The 12,379-nt window shown below is 40.0% G+C and overlaps 2 non-coding genes across 2 annotated transcripts; both read right to left on the bottom strand.

Moving 5' to 3' along the window:
* Positions 1 to 1,127: 1,127 nt before the first annotated feature.
* LOC112760909 (small nucleolar RNA R71) lies at positions 1,128 to 1,235 on the bottom strand. Its single transcript, XR_003181324.1, has one exon. It is a non-coding gene; the product is annotated as a small nucleolar RNA R71 (small nucleolar RNA).
* A 5,786-nt stretch (positions 1,236 to 7,021) lies between these two features.
* Positions 7,022 to 7,125, bottom strand: LOC112760017 (small nucleolar RNA R71). The gene has a single exon (XR_003180476.1). It is a non-coding gene; the product is annotated as a small nucleolar RNA R71 (small nucleolar RNA).
* Between the last annotated feature and the right edge of the window lie 5,254 nt (positions 7,126 to 12,379).

Raw genomic sequence — 12,379 nt, 5'->3', positions numbered from 1 at the left:
CAAGTTTGTTACTTGCTTGTTAAGAAAGATTCAAACTTTAAGTTCTAGAATCATATCTTGTGATTTCTTATGAATCAAGTCATTAATTGAGATTTTAAAAATCAAATCTTTTTCAAAACTAATTTCAATCATATCTTTTCTAACTTCCTAACTTCTTATCTTTTCAAAATTTGTTTCAACTAACTAACTAACTTTTTGTTTGTTTCTTATCTTTTTCAAAACTACCTAACTAACTCTCTCTCTCTCATTTTCGAAAATCCCTTCCATCTTTTTCAAAATTTCTTTTTAAATTATTAATTATTTTAATTTTTAAATCTTAATTTTCAAAAATTACTAACATTTTTCAAAAAAACTATTTTCAAAAATCACTAACTCCTTTTCAAAAATAATTTTCGAAAATTCCCTCCTTCTCTCTCATCCTATTTTATTTATTTGTTCATTTACTAACATCTCTTCCTCACATCATCACCAAATTCGAACCCCCTCTTCTATCTGTGTTCGAATTTCTTCTTCTTTTCTTCTACTAATAATAAGGAACCTCTTTACTGTGACATAGAGGATTCCTCTTCTTTTCTTGTTCTCTTCTCTTTCTTATGAGCAGGGACAGAGAAAAAGGCATTCTTGTTGAAGCTGATCCAGAACCTAAAAGGACTCTGAAAAGTAAACTAAGAGAAGCTAAATTACAACAATCCAGAGACAACTTGATTGAAAATTTCGAACAAGTAAAGGAAATGGCAGCCGAACCCAACAACAATGCAAGGAGAATGCTTGGTGACTTTACTGCACCTAATTCCAATTTACATGGAAGAAGCATCTCTATTCCTGCCATTGGAGCAAACAACTTTGAGCTGAAACCTCAATTAGTTTCTCTGATGCAGCAAAACTGCAAGTTTCATGGACTTCCATCTGAAGATCCTTTTCAGTTCTTAACTGAATTCTTGCAGATATGTAATACTGTTAAGACTAATGGAGTAGATCCTGAAGTCTACAGGCTCATGCTTTTCCCCTTTGCTGTAAGAGACAGAGCTAGATTATGGTTGGATTCTCAACCCAAAGATAGCCTGAACTCTTGGGATAAGCTGGTCACGGCTTTCTTAGCCAAGTACTTTCCTCCTCAAAAGCTGAGCAAGCTTAGAGCTGATGTTCAAACCTTCAGACAGAAAGAAGGTGAATCCCTCTATGAAGCTTGGGAAAGATACAAACAGTTGACCAAAAAGTGTCCTTCTGACATGCTTTCAGAATGGACCATCCTGGATATATTCTATGATGGTTTATCTGAGCTATCAAAAATGTCACTGGACACTTCTGCAGGTGGATCCATTCACCTAATGAAAATGCCTGCAGAAGCTCAAGAACTCATTGACATGGTTGCTAATAACCAGTTCATGTACACTTCTGAAAGGAATCCTGTGAGTAATGGGACGCCTATGAAGAAGGGAGTTCTTGAAGTTGATACTCTGAATGCCATATTGGCTCAGAACAAAATATTGACTCAGCAAGTCAATATGATTTCTCAGAGTCTGAATAGAATGCAAGCTGCATCCAACAGTACTCAAGAGGCTTCTTATGAAGAAGAAGCTTATGATCTTGAGAACCCTGCAATAGCAGAGGTGAATTACTTAGGTGAACCTTATGGAAACACCTATAACTCATCATGGAGAAATCATCCAAATTTCTCATGGAAGGATCAAAAGCCTCAACAAGGCTTTAATAATGGTGGAAGAAACAGGTTTAACAATAATAAACTTTTCCATCATCCACTCAGCAACAGACAGAGAACTCTGAACAAAATGCTTCTAATTTAGCAAATCTAGTCTCTGATCTATCCAAGGCCACTGTAAGTTTCATGAATGAAACAAGGTCTTCCATTAGAAATTTGGAAGCACAAGTGGGCCAGCTGAGTAAAAGGATCACTGAAATCCCTCCCAGTACTCTCCCAAGCAATACAGAAGAGAACCCAAAAGGAGAGTGCAAGGCCATTAACATAAGCACCATGGCCGAACCTACAAGGGGAGTGGAGGACGTGAAGCCCAAGGAAGAAGACCTCCTGGGACGTCCAGTGATCAATAAGGAGCTTCCCTCTGAGGAACCAAAGGACTCTGAGGCTCATTTAGAGACCATAGAGATTCCATTGAACCTCCTTATGCCCTTCATGAGCTCTGATGAGTATTCCTCTTCTGAAGAGAATGAGGATGTTACTGAAGAGCAAACTGCCAAGTTTCTTGGTGCAATCATGAAGCTGAATGCCAAATTATTTGGCATTGATGCTTGGGAAGTTGAACCTCCCTTGTTCATCAATGAACTAAGTGATCTGGATCAACTGACATTGCCTCAGAAGAGACAGGATCCTGGAAAGTTCATAATACCTTGTACCATAGGCACCATGATCTTTAAGGCTCTGTGTGACCTTGGTTCAGGGATAAACCTCATGCCCCTCTCTGTAATAGAGAAACTGGGAATCTATGGGGTGCAAGCTGCTAAATCTCATTAAAGATGGCAGACAATTCAAGAAAACAGGCATATGGACAAGTAGAGGACGTATTAGTAAAGGTTGAAGGCCTTTACATCCCTGCTGATTTCATAGTCCTGGATACTGGAAAGGAAGAGGATGAATCCATCATCCTAGGAAGACCTTTCCTGGCCACAGCAAGAGCTGTGATTGATGTTGACAGAGGTGAAATAGTCCTTCAATGGAATAAGGACTCCCTTGTGTTTAAAACTCAAGGATCTCCCTCTGCAACCATGGAGAGGAAGCAGAAAAAGCTTCTCTCAAGGCAGAGTCAACCAGAGCCCCCACAGTCAAACTCTAAGTTTGGTGTTGGGAGGCCACAACCAAACTCTAAGTTTGGTGTTGAACTCCCATATCCAAACTCTAAGTTTGGTGTTGGAGAGTCTCAACAAAGCTCTGCACATCTGTGAGGCTCATTGAGAGCCCACTATCAAGCTATTGACATTAAAGAAGCGCTTCTTGGGAGGCAACCCAATTTTTATTTATCTAACTATGTTTTTCTTAGTTATATGTCTTTATAGGTTCATGATCATGTGGAGTCACAAAATAAATAAAAAAATTGAAAACGGAATCAAAAACAGCAGAAGAAAAATCACACCCTGGAGGAGCATCTGTCTGGCGTTCAAACGCCAGAACAGAGCATCGTTCTGGCGCTGAACGCCCAGAATGGACAGCATCCTGGCGCTGAATGCCCAGAACAAGCATGGTTCTGGCGTTCAACGCCAGAAATGGCAGCAAATGGGCGTTGAACGCCCAAAATGGCCACCAACCTGGCGCTGAACGCCCAGAGTTGTGTGCAAGGGCATTTTGCATGCCTAAATTGGTGCAGGGATGTAAATGCCTTGACACCTCAGGATCTGTGGACACCACAGGATCACCTCAAGATCTGTGGACACCACAGGATCATCTCAGGATCTGTGAATCCCACAGGATCCCCACCCACCTCACCATCTCTCTCTCCATTCATGACCATCCCTTCTGTTCTCCATTCACCACTCACATCCATACACAGATCCCTCCATCTCCTCCATATCTTCTTCTTCTTCTATTCTTTCTTCTCTTTGCTCGAGGGCGAACAACATTCTAAATTTGGTGTGGTAAAAGCATAGCTTTTTTGTTTTTTCCATAACCATTGATGGCTGATGCCAAGGCATCATAGGCTAGTTTCACTAGCATTTTTCTGTTAGTTTTAGTTGTTTTATGCATTTTCTTGAGCTTAAAGTAACCAAAAATGGTTAAATGAAGAACAAAGTAATGAACCATCCAAACAATATGATTTTGATGCAAATTCCATGAGTTTTAGTTATATTACTTAAATGCTATGAATGAAAGATTTCTCATGAAATTTTGCAAGACTTTGATGCAATTGTTTGGATGATTTCAGGGAAGAAGAGGCTAAGCAAGGAAGCAACAAAATCAATAAAGGAAGCTTGAATATCACATGTGGAGTTTAAGTTCCAGTTTAAGCCTAAACTGGAGCTTAAACGCCAAAATCATGAAGGATAAAAAATGCTGGGATTGAAGTTTAACCTCCAGTTTGACCTCAAACTGGAGGTTAAACGCCAGAATGAAAAGCCTCACTTAAGGAGCATTCCACGTTTAACCTCCAGTTTGACCTCAAACTGGAGGTTAAACGCCAGAATGAGTATGCCACCCAGGGAGGAGTTCCACGTTTAACCTCCAGTTTGACCTCAAACTGGAGGTTAAACGCCAGAACCAGGAAGAGTACCAGGGAGCCATTCCACGTTTAAGCTCCAGTTTGACTCAAACTGGAGCTTAAACGTGTTCGATAGCTTTTCTACTCCAGGGTTGCTCTCTCCATCTCCACGTTTAACCTCCAGTTTGACCCCAAACTGGAGGTTAAACGTGTTCGACACCTCCAGGGCCACCATTCTAAGCTTCCACGTTTAACCTCCAGTTTGACCTCAAACTGGAGGTTAAACGTGTTCGACCTCCAGTATGCCTCCACCCTTTTCCACGTTTAACCTCCAGTTTGACCTCAAACTGGAGGTTAAACGTGTTCGACCTCCAGGGCTGCCCTTCCTATCTCCACGTTTAAGCTTCAGTTTAACCTTAAACTGAAGCTTAAACGTGTTCGACTAAATGACTCTCCAGGGCTACCTTCTTCCATTTCCACGTTTAAGCTTCAGTTTAACCTAAACTGAAGCTTAAACGTGCTTCTACAAAAGGCCTCACTGGAAGTGTCTGGCGTTTAAGCTGCAGTTTAAGCTTAAACTACAACTTAAACGCCACTCTTGAAAAAGGTTTCTGGGCCAAAAATATTGTGATTTAAGTTAGTCTTTGAGCACAAATATTAACTTAAACTTACTTTGGTATGAAACCCAATTGAATATCATGGTTTATGGGATTGGGCCTGAAGGATTGATGAGTTTGAAATCTCAATTTATTGAGTCATGTGTCATTATTTGATTATCACTAAGTTGGCTAAATAAATGTTACAGGATTTGGATCAACAACCTCATCAAGATTATGGATCATAAACCCAAGGCAAAAGGAAAGCAAGGAAAGGCCTCAAAGCCCAAGAAGCACAACTGAAGCTCAATATAGAAAGTGTATAAATAGGATAGAAGTTAAGTTAGAGAGGACTTTTACTTCACTTTTAGCTAGTTTTCCTTTTCTTTGTAATTGAATTCAGAGCTATGATTCACTAAACCCCCTTTCATTGGGTTAGGGAGCTCTATTGTAATTCAATGAATCAATAATAGTTTATCTTCTTCTTCAATCTTTTCCCTTGAATTTTGTTAGAAAGCTTCTCGATCTAATTCCATTGAGTAGTTGTCTTGGGAAAGAAACTACTCATACTTGGAATCCTTCAGAGCCTTGGGAAAGGAATGGAGGATTCATGCTAGAGAAGCTTTCTCACAGTGGATTGGATTGGGGTTTGGATGGATATTGTGACATGTAATCCTACCAAATTGTGGTTCATGAAATTGTGTGGTATAATCAGTGATCAAGCATCATCTCTTCTTATGAACATTTAAACCAAGGGATTGGGAATTTGTTTGTTTTTAGAGAGCATTGGTGAACCAAGGAATTGGGATCCAATCATATAAGATTGCCAAGCAAAATTCAATGAATGCATTGGTTGAGGAAGAGATATACATGTTTTGATTCGGAGATTTCAATATCTCCTAAACCCAATGAATTCCCCATTTCTGATTTCCACTTTCTCTTTACATTCTGCAATTCAATTCTTGCAATCATCCCCATTCCCTTTTAATTTCAGCAATTTATGTTCTGCTCTTTAATTCATGCAATTTAAGATTCAGCCATTTAATTTTCTTGTCATTTACTTTTCCCGCCAATTTTACATTCCGCAATTCTCATCTCAAATCTTGATTCCGCTCAACTAGAACACACTTCTAATCCGAATTGCTCACTCAACCAATCCTTGTGGGATTCGACCTCACTCTATTGTGAGTTTTTACTTGACGACGATAACCGGTGCACTTGCCGGAAGGAATTTTGCCGATCGTGCAATTTCCTAAATCGTAGCATAACACGTTTATGCGCATCAAGTTTATGGCCATAAACTTGATGCACATAAACGTGTTATGCTACGATTTAGGAAATTGCACGATCGGCAAAATTCCTTCCGGCAAGTGCACCGGTTATGTGCATCAAGTTTATGGCGCCGTTGCCGGGGATTGGTTTTCGATTGACAATTCTCAAATTGGAAGCTAACTAGATTGAGCAATTTTCTCTTGCTTTGTTAATTCTGTTCTAGATACTTGTTGAATTTTAATTTCTGCACTTGGTTACATGCTTTCCTTCTTTATGCCTTTAAATTCATGCAACTAACTCACTGACTCACTAACTGTTTGAATTAATTCCTCAATTGATCTAACCATACTCTTCCATTAACCAAGAGTATTTCACTTGTTTGTGTTTGAGCTGTGTTCTTGTATGACAGGTAGGAGAGGAGAGACATCAACTCCTCCATATACCGAACCAGAGAGGACCCTTCATAGACTTAGAAGGGAAGCAAGAGGGAAGAGAGTAGTGGGAGAAGAGGAATCTGAAGGAGAATCTGAGGACAATTTTGAGGAAGCTCTAGATCTCAACATGGATAGAGAAGTTCACAACCATGAGAGAGCTGATGGAAACAATGCCATTCCTGAGAGGAGGGTTCTTAGTTCATACATAAACCCAACCTCTGCGAATTGTGGTAGTAGCATCCAGAAACCACCCATTCAGGCCAACAATTTTGAGCTCAAGCCACAGCTAATATCACTTGTGGAGAATCATTGTTCTTTTGGAGGAGGTGCTAATGAAGACCCAAACCAACATCTCACAAAATTCCTGAGAATTTGTGACACTGTGAAGTCCAATGGAGTCCAGGAAGATGCCTATAAACTGCTTTTGTTCCCATTTTCACTTAGGGACAAAGCAGCTAAGTGGCTGGAATCATTCCCAAGGGGGAGTCTAACAACATGGGATGAGGTGGAAAGTAAGTTTCTGGCACGTTTCTACCCTCCACAAAAGGTCAATAGGCTTCGATCTGAGGTTCAGACTTTTAGACAACAAGATGGTGAAACTCTCTACGAGGCATGGGAGAGATTCAAGGACTTGACAAGGAAATGCCCACCAAACATGTTCCATGATTGGGTGCAATTGCACATCTTCTATGATGGGCTCTCTTATGAATCAAGGAAGGCTGTAGACCATTCATCAGGAGGTTCATTGAACAAGAAAAAGACTGTGGAAGAAGCCATTGAAGTGATCGAGACAGTGGCTGAGAATGAGTACTACTATGCATCAGAAAGGCACAACACTAAGGGAGTCATGGAGCTGAACCAGGTTGATACAATTCTAGCCCAAAACAAGGTGTTTGCCAAGCAACTAGCAGAGCTTACCAGGCAATTAGAAACAAAGCAAGTGGCTGCAATACACACACAAGATCAAGAGGAAGGAGGCATTGAAGGAGGTGATTGGGATGAGGTTAACTATGTGGGAAACCAACAAAGGCAATCATATGATCCACATTCCAACACTTACAACCCAGGCTGGAGAAACCACCCAAACTTTGGGTGGGGAAACCAACAAAACTCCAACCAAAGATCATACCAAGCCACACAAAACACTTACCCCCAATCATCATATCATGGCCAAAATAATCAACATACCCAACCTAATCCGAACCAACAATTTCAAGATCAATTAAACCGGATAGAAGGAATTATGGCAACCATGAGTCAAGACATCATTGAACTGAAGAGCTTCAGGGATGATGTGAGAACTACCTTAAGAAACCATGGTGAAAAACTCAAAAGGATGGAATCTCAAGTAGGAGAGCTATCTCAACAGGCACCCAAATCAACTGCAGTGTTCCCTAGTGACACAGAAAAGAATCCTAAAGGGGAACAAAAGAGAGTAAGATGGGAAGAATGCAAAGTCATCACCATAATGAAGGAAGTCTCAGGAGAAGAAGGAATCAGACCCTCAGAGCAGGAACCAGAAATCTTGAAGGAAGGTGTGGAAGAAGTTAAGCAAGAAGGTGGAACTGAGCAAGCCAAGGATCTGCAAACAGGCATGATGGAAGTATACCAACCAAAAGCACCATTTCCTGAGAGGTTAGGAGGAGGTGAAAAAAGGAAAACCTATTCAAGGTTTCTAGAGACATTTAACTCTCTGCATGTCAATATTCCCTTTCTTGAAATTCTTCATCAAATGCCCACACACATCAAGTATTTAAAGGAATTGTTAAGCAAGAAAAGAGTTTTGAAGGGAGGACAAACGGTAACAATGAACAAAGAATGCAGTGCTCTCATCAAGAAGGACACACTCTCTAAGAAAACGGACCCAGGAAGTTTTCATATCCCTTGCATCATAGGGAAAACAAAAATCGACAGAGGATTCTATGATCTAGGAGCTAGCATAAATGTGATGCCTCTAACTCTTATGAAGAGGCTACAACTGAATGAGGTGAGATCCACTGATGTAATCATACAACTGGCTGACAAAACTCAGAAGCAAGCTGAAGGGGTGGTTGAAAATGTGCTGGTGAAAGTGGGGGATTATTATTTCCCCACAGACTTTGTCATTGTGGACATGGAGGAAAGCTACTTACACCCTATCATTCTGGGCAGACCATTTCTCGCAACTACTAGAGCGCTCATAGATGTAGAACAAGGAGAGCTAATTCTGAGAATACATGAGGAACAGCTCATTTTCAAAGTCTTCAAACCTGCATCTGAGCCTGAACCAGAACCTGAAAAGCCTAAAGATGAGAGTAGCCATCCGTGTTTGGAGGAAAGTAATCCAGCAGCTGAGACTCTAAAATAGTCATTGGAAGGCAAACAAGAGTTGCAAGAGTTAGAGCCACAAGAATCAGTGGAAACAGATCAGAAGGATCCTCCTGACATAAAGGTCAATGAAGAAATCCTCAAGAGAAAGGGAAGAGTGATAGGGAGATTGCCAAGAGGATGGAGTAACAAGAAAATTCCCACTGAAGGTTTTTCTTCGGGAGATAACGTGATATCAAGTTATTATCTGCCAATCCCACCTGGCCTCAAAACCATTCCTTCCCAGCTCCCTCAAGTGTTCACAATCAGGAAAGTTCTTTCTATGGAACATTTAGAGGTCATGAATGAATCAAGTGGGGACGTTTTCATAGTGAGAGGAGATGACGTCAAGCACTACAATCCACCCTAACAAGGGACAACCGTCAAGCTAGTGACGTTAAAGAAGCGCTTCATGGGAGGCAACCCATGTTTTTAGTATCCTTAATCTTTAGTGCTTTGCCTTACATCTAATAAAGCATGGTTTCTTATGCATGAACTTGAATCCTCAGGACAACTATTGATTAAGTGCACTAAACCGTGCATGTAAATTACAATTGGTCTCTAAGTTTGGTGTGCCTGATGGCACTCCCAAATCTTACTCAAATTGAATTCCATCTTTCATTCAAGGTGCACAACCAAACATTAAGTTTGGTGTTCTTTTTGAACACAGTTTATGAAAAGCAAGAAGTTCCTCTGGATTTCAAAATTCATGACAAGTATACCATTCACATGTTTTAATACTTTGGTTTCAATTACTTAGGGTAGTAATTTTGTTTAGAATCAAAAAGCCAAGGTGACTAGGATTTATTAGAATTATGCACACTCATTAAGGACAACCAATATGGATTTCATGTCATCAGGAGACTTAACCAAACACTAAGTTTGGTGTCCAAATAATAAGTGTGCATACATGTAGAAGTCACGGCTATAAGCTCATAAAGACAAGCATTGATTTACATGTGCAAATACTATTCATAATTCACATGGACCGAAAAAATGATAGCAAATTTGTTTGTTTGTGCAGGTACAAAAGAAAAGACAAAAATGGAGGAAAAAGACAAGGGGAGGTACGTGCTTAGTCAAAAAGAAAATTCACAAATCTTTGAAACTAACACATGGGAAAAGGAAGTTCTGCAAGAAAAGAAAGCTACATGTACAACCTAATGCACCCAGAATACTTCCAAGAAAATGAAAAGCAAATCGTCCTTATCCATAATTCATATATTTACCATCAAGCCACCCTTCACAAACCACCCTAGCCGTCCATTTTTCACTCATGGGCACTATAAAGAACCACTTGGGGAACGAGTCCCACACCACCAATTCTCCTTCATACACATTTTCCTTCATCATAGCATAACTATTTCTTGCCGAAAACAACCTCACCACACCTCCAACAACACTTCTTGCTTCACCTTGTCAACTTTAGCTTGTCACTTACCAAAACTAAAAAAAAACCAATGGCAGCTTCATCTAGCCACAAAAGAAGAAAAGACAAGCAGCCAATGGAGGAAAACAGGGAATTCGATGCATGGAGATACAGATCAGTATTCCATGAGATTCAAGCCGAATGGATGAGACCTAAAACGGTACTAGCTGAGGTTCCCTTTGACCTTGAAAAGGATGAGTTCCCAGGTGTTTGGGAAAAGATCAAAAAGAGGAAGTGGGAGCTCCTAACTAAGCCAATCACTAGAATCAACATCAACTTGGTGAAAGAGTTTTATGCAAATGCAGTAAGGGAGGATCAAACCAAGAACCCCACATACAAAAGCTATGTGAGAGGGGTGGAAGTTGACTTCAGTCCCAAAGCAATCATGAAAACTCTTGGCCTGAAAAACATACATTTCAGCCAAGCAAGTTATGAAGAAAGGATGATAGGAGAACCTGACTATACAACTATTGCTGAAGACCTTTGTGCCATCAGAGCTGAATGGGTGAGAAAAACAAGAGGGGCTCCAAGAGTCTTGAGAAGGGGAGACCTAACACCTGAAGCTAAAGGGTGGTATGCAATAGTTAGGAGATCCATCCTACCCACTGCAAACTCTTCAGAAATAGTCCCTAAAAGAGCCATCTTGCTACATTGCATTATGGTTGGAGGGGAGATCAAAGTTCATAAACTCATTGCTGAACAGATACAAGAGTTTAGTGAGAAAAGTGACCCTGAATCCTGGCTTCACTTCCCTAGCACTATCATTAGACTATGCATCGATGCCCAAGTACCACTTGAGGATGAAAGACCTAATTGGCTATATCCTGGACTGGCCATAACTGCACACAGAATGACTCTTGGCCCAACTCCTCCAAGACATACAAGAAGAAGAAATGAAGAAGGGCAACAAGTGGAAGCCGAGCAAGAAGCAGAACAAGAAAGACAGGAAGGAGAAGATAGAGAAGAAGAGCAAGAAGAGCAAGCAACTCCTGAAAGAAGACAACGAATTCCCAGAGACCCCATGGATATGAGCAGAATGCAGGAAATCATGGAAGGAATGTCTCAACAATACATGAGGTCTCAGGAGAGACAAGAAGACTTTCATCTAAAAATGATGGATATGCAAAGGAACTTTGAATCAAGATTCTTTGATCTGCAAAGGGAACAAAATTTACACTTACAGGAATCCTTCAGCCACATATGCCAACACCAAGATGCCAATGTCTTGGCAATCAAGGAAGCCACCACTTTACAAAATGCAAGATACTCAGTCCAAGCTGATTACAACATCAGTTCGCAAATCAAGCTTAACTACATAGGGGAACATCTACACAAGATGGACCCAGCATTCCCAGCTTATGATGAGTATTTCAAAGGGAGGAAAGAAGGAGAAATAAACAAGGCAATGATCCTTGAAAAAGGAGTGGAAGAAACGATGAAAAAGGCTGGATTTTGGAAAAAGCTCATAAGAAAAGACAAAGGAAGCACAAGTAGTCAAAAAGAGGCAGGAAGCAAGAAGAAGCAGGATCCCAAGAATTAAGAAGAACCAAGCAATAAATAAGAGGTGGTCTCGTTCCTTAATAATCAAATGATAATTGGTGAATTGTCTTTATGAACATGTTTTCATCATAAGTCATTTAAGTGTTATGTAGAGTTTTTTTTATGAGTCGTTTTTTTAGTATGTGTGTTTGTTAATTGCTTTGAATAAAGTGAATTCCTAGATGTTTGGATATAACTTCACCTTCTTAATCAAGTGTGTGCCATGCTTGTTCTGTTTCCAAAAATAAAAGAAAAGTTTGAACAAAAGTAACTTGGCTAAATTAGTGACAAATCAAGTAGAATTAAGTGGTGGTATGCATGCTTGATTGTTAGTCAGATCACTAAAATTAGAGTGTAGAATTATCAATTTTTATGTAGAAAGTAAAAATTGTCTATGGATCTTGATGAATAAATGTCTTTGGCCATGAAAAAGAAAGAAAAAGAAAAAGAAAAAGCCACGGAAAAAGGCAACCAAAAAGCAAAAAAATTGAGAAAATAAGCTAGGTACCAATGGTTTGAACTTCTGAGACAAATGCCTGTGGTGTTTATGTATTAAGGATATGCTTGGATGAATAGGTTCTGAGGAGTGTTTCAACA

This window comes from Arachis hypogaea, chromosome 16 (assembly GCF_003086295.3).
Source record: "Arachis hypogaea cultivar Tifrunner chromosome 16, arahy.Tifrunner.gnm2.J5K5, whole genome shotgun sequence".
Classification (NCBI taxonomy): Eukaryota; Viridiplantae; Streptophyta; class Magnoliopsida; order Fabales; family Fabaceae; genus Arachis; species Arachis hypogaea.
Note: the sequence above shows the minus strand (reverse complement) of the source record. Positions and strands in the feature narration are given on the sequence as shown.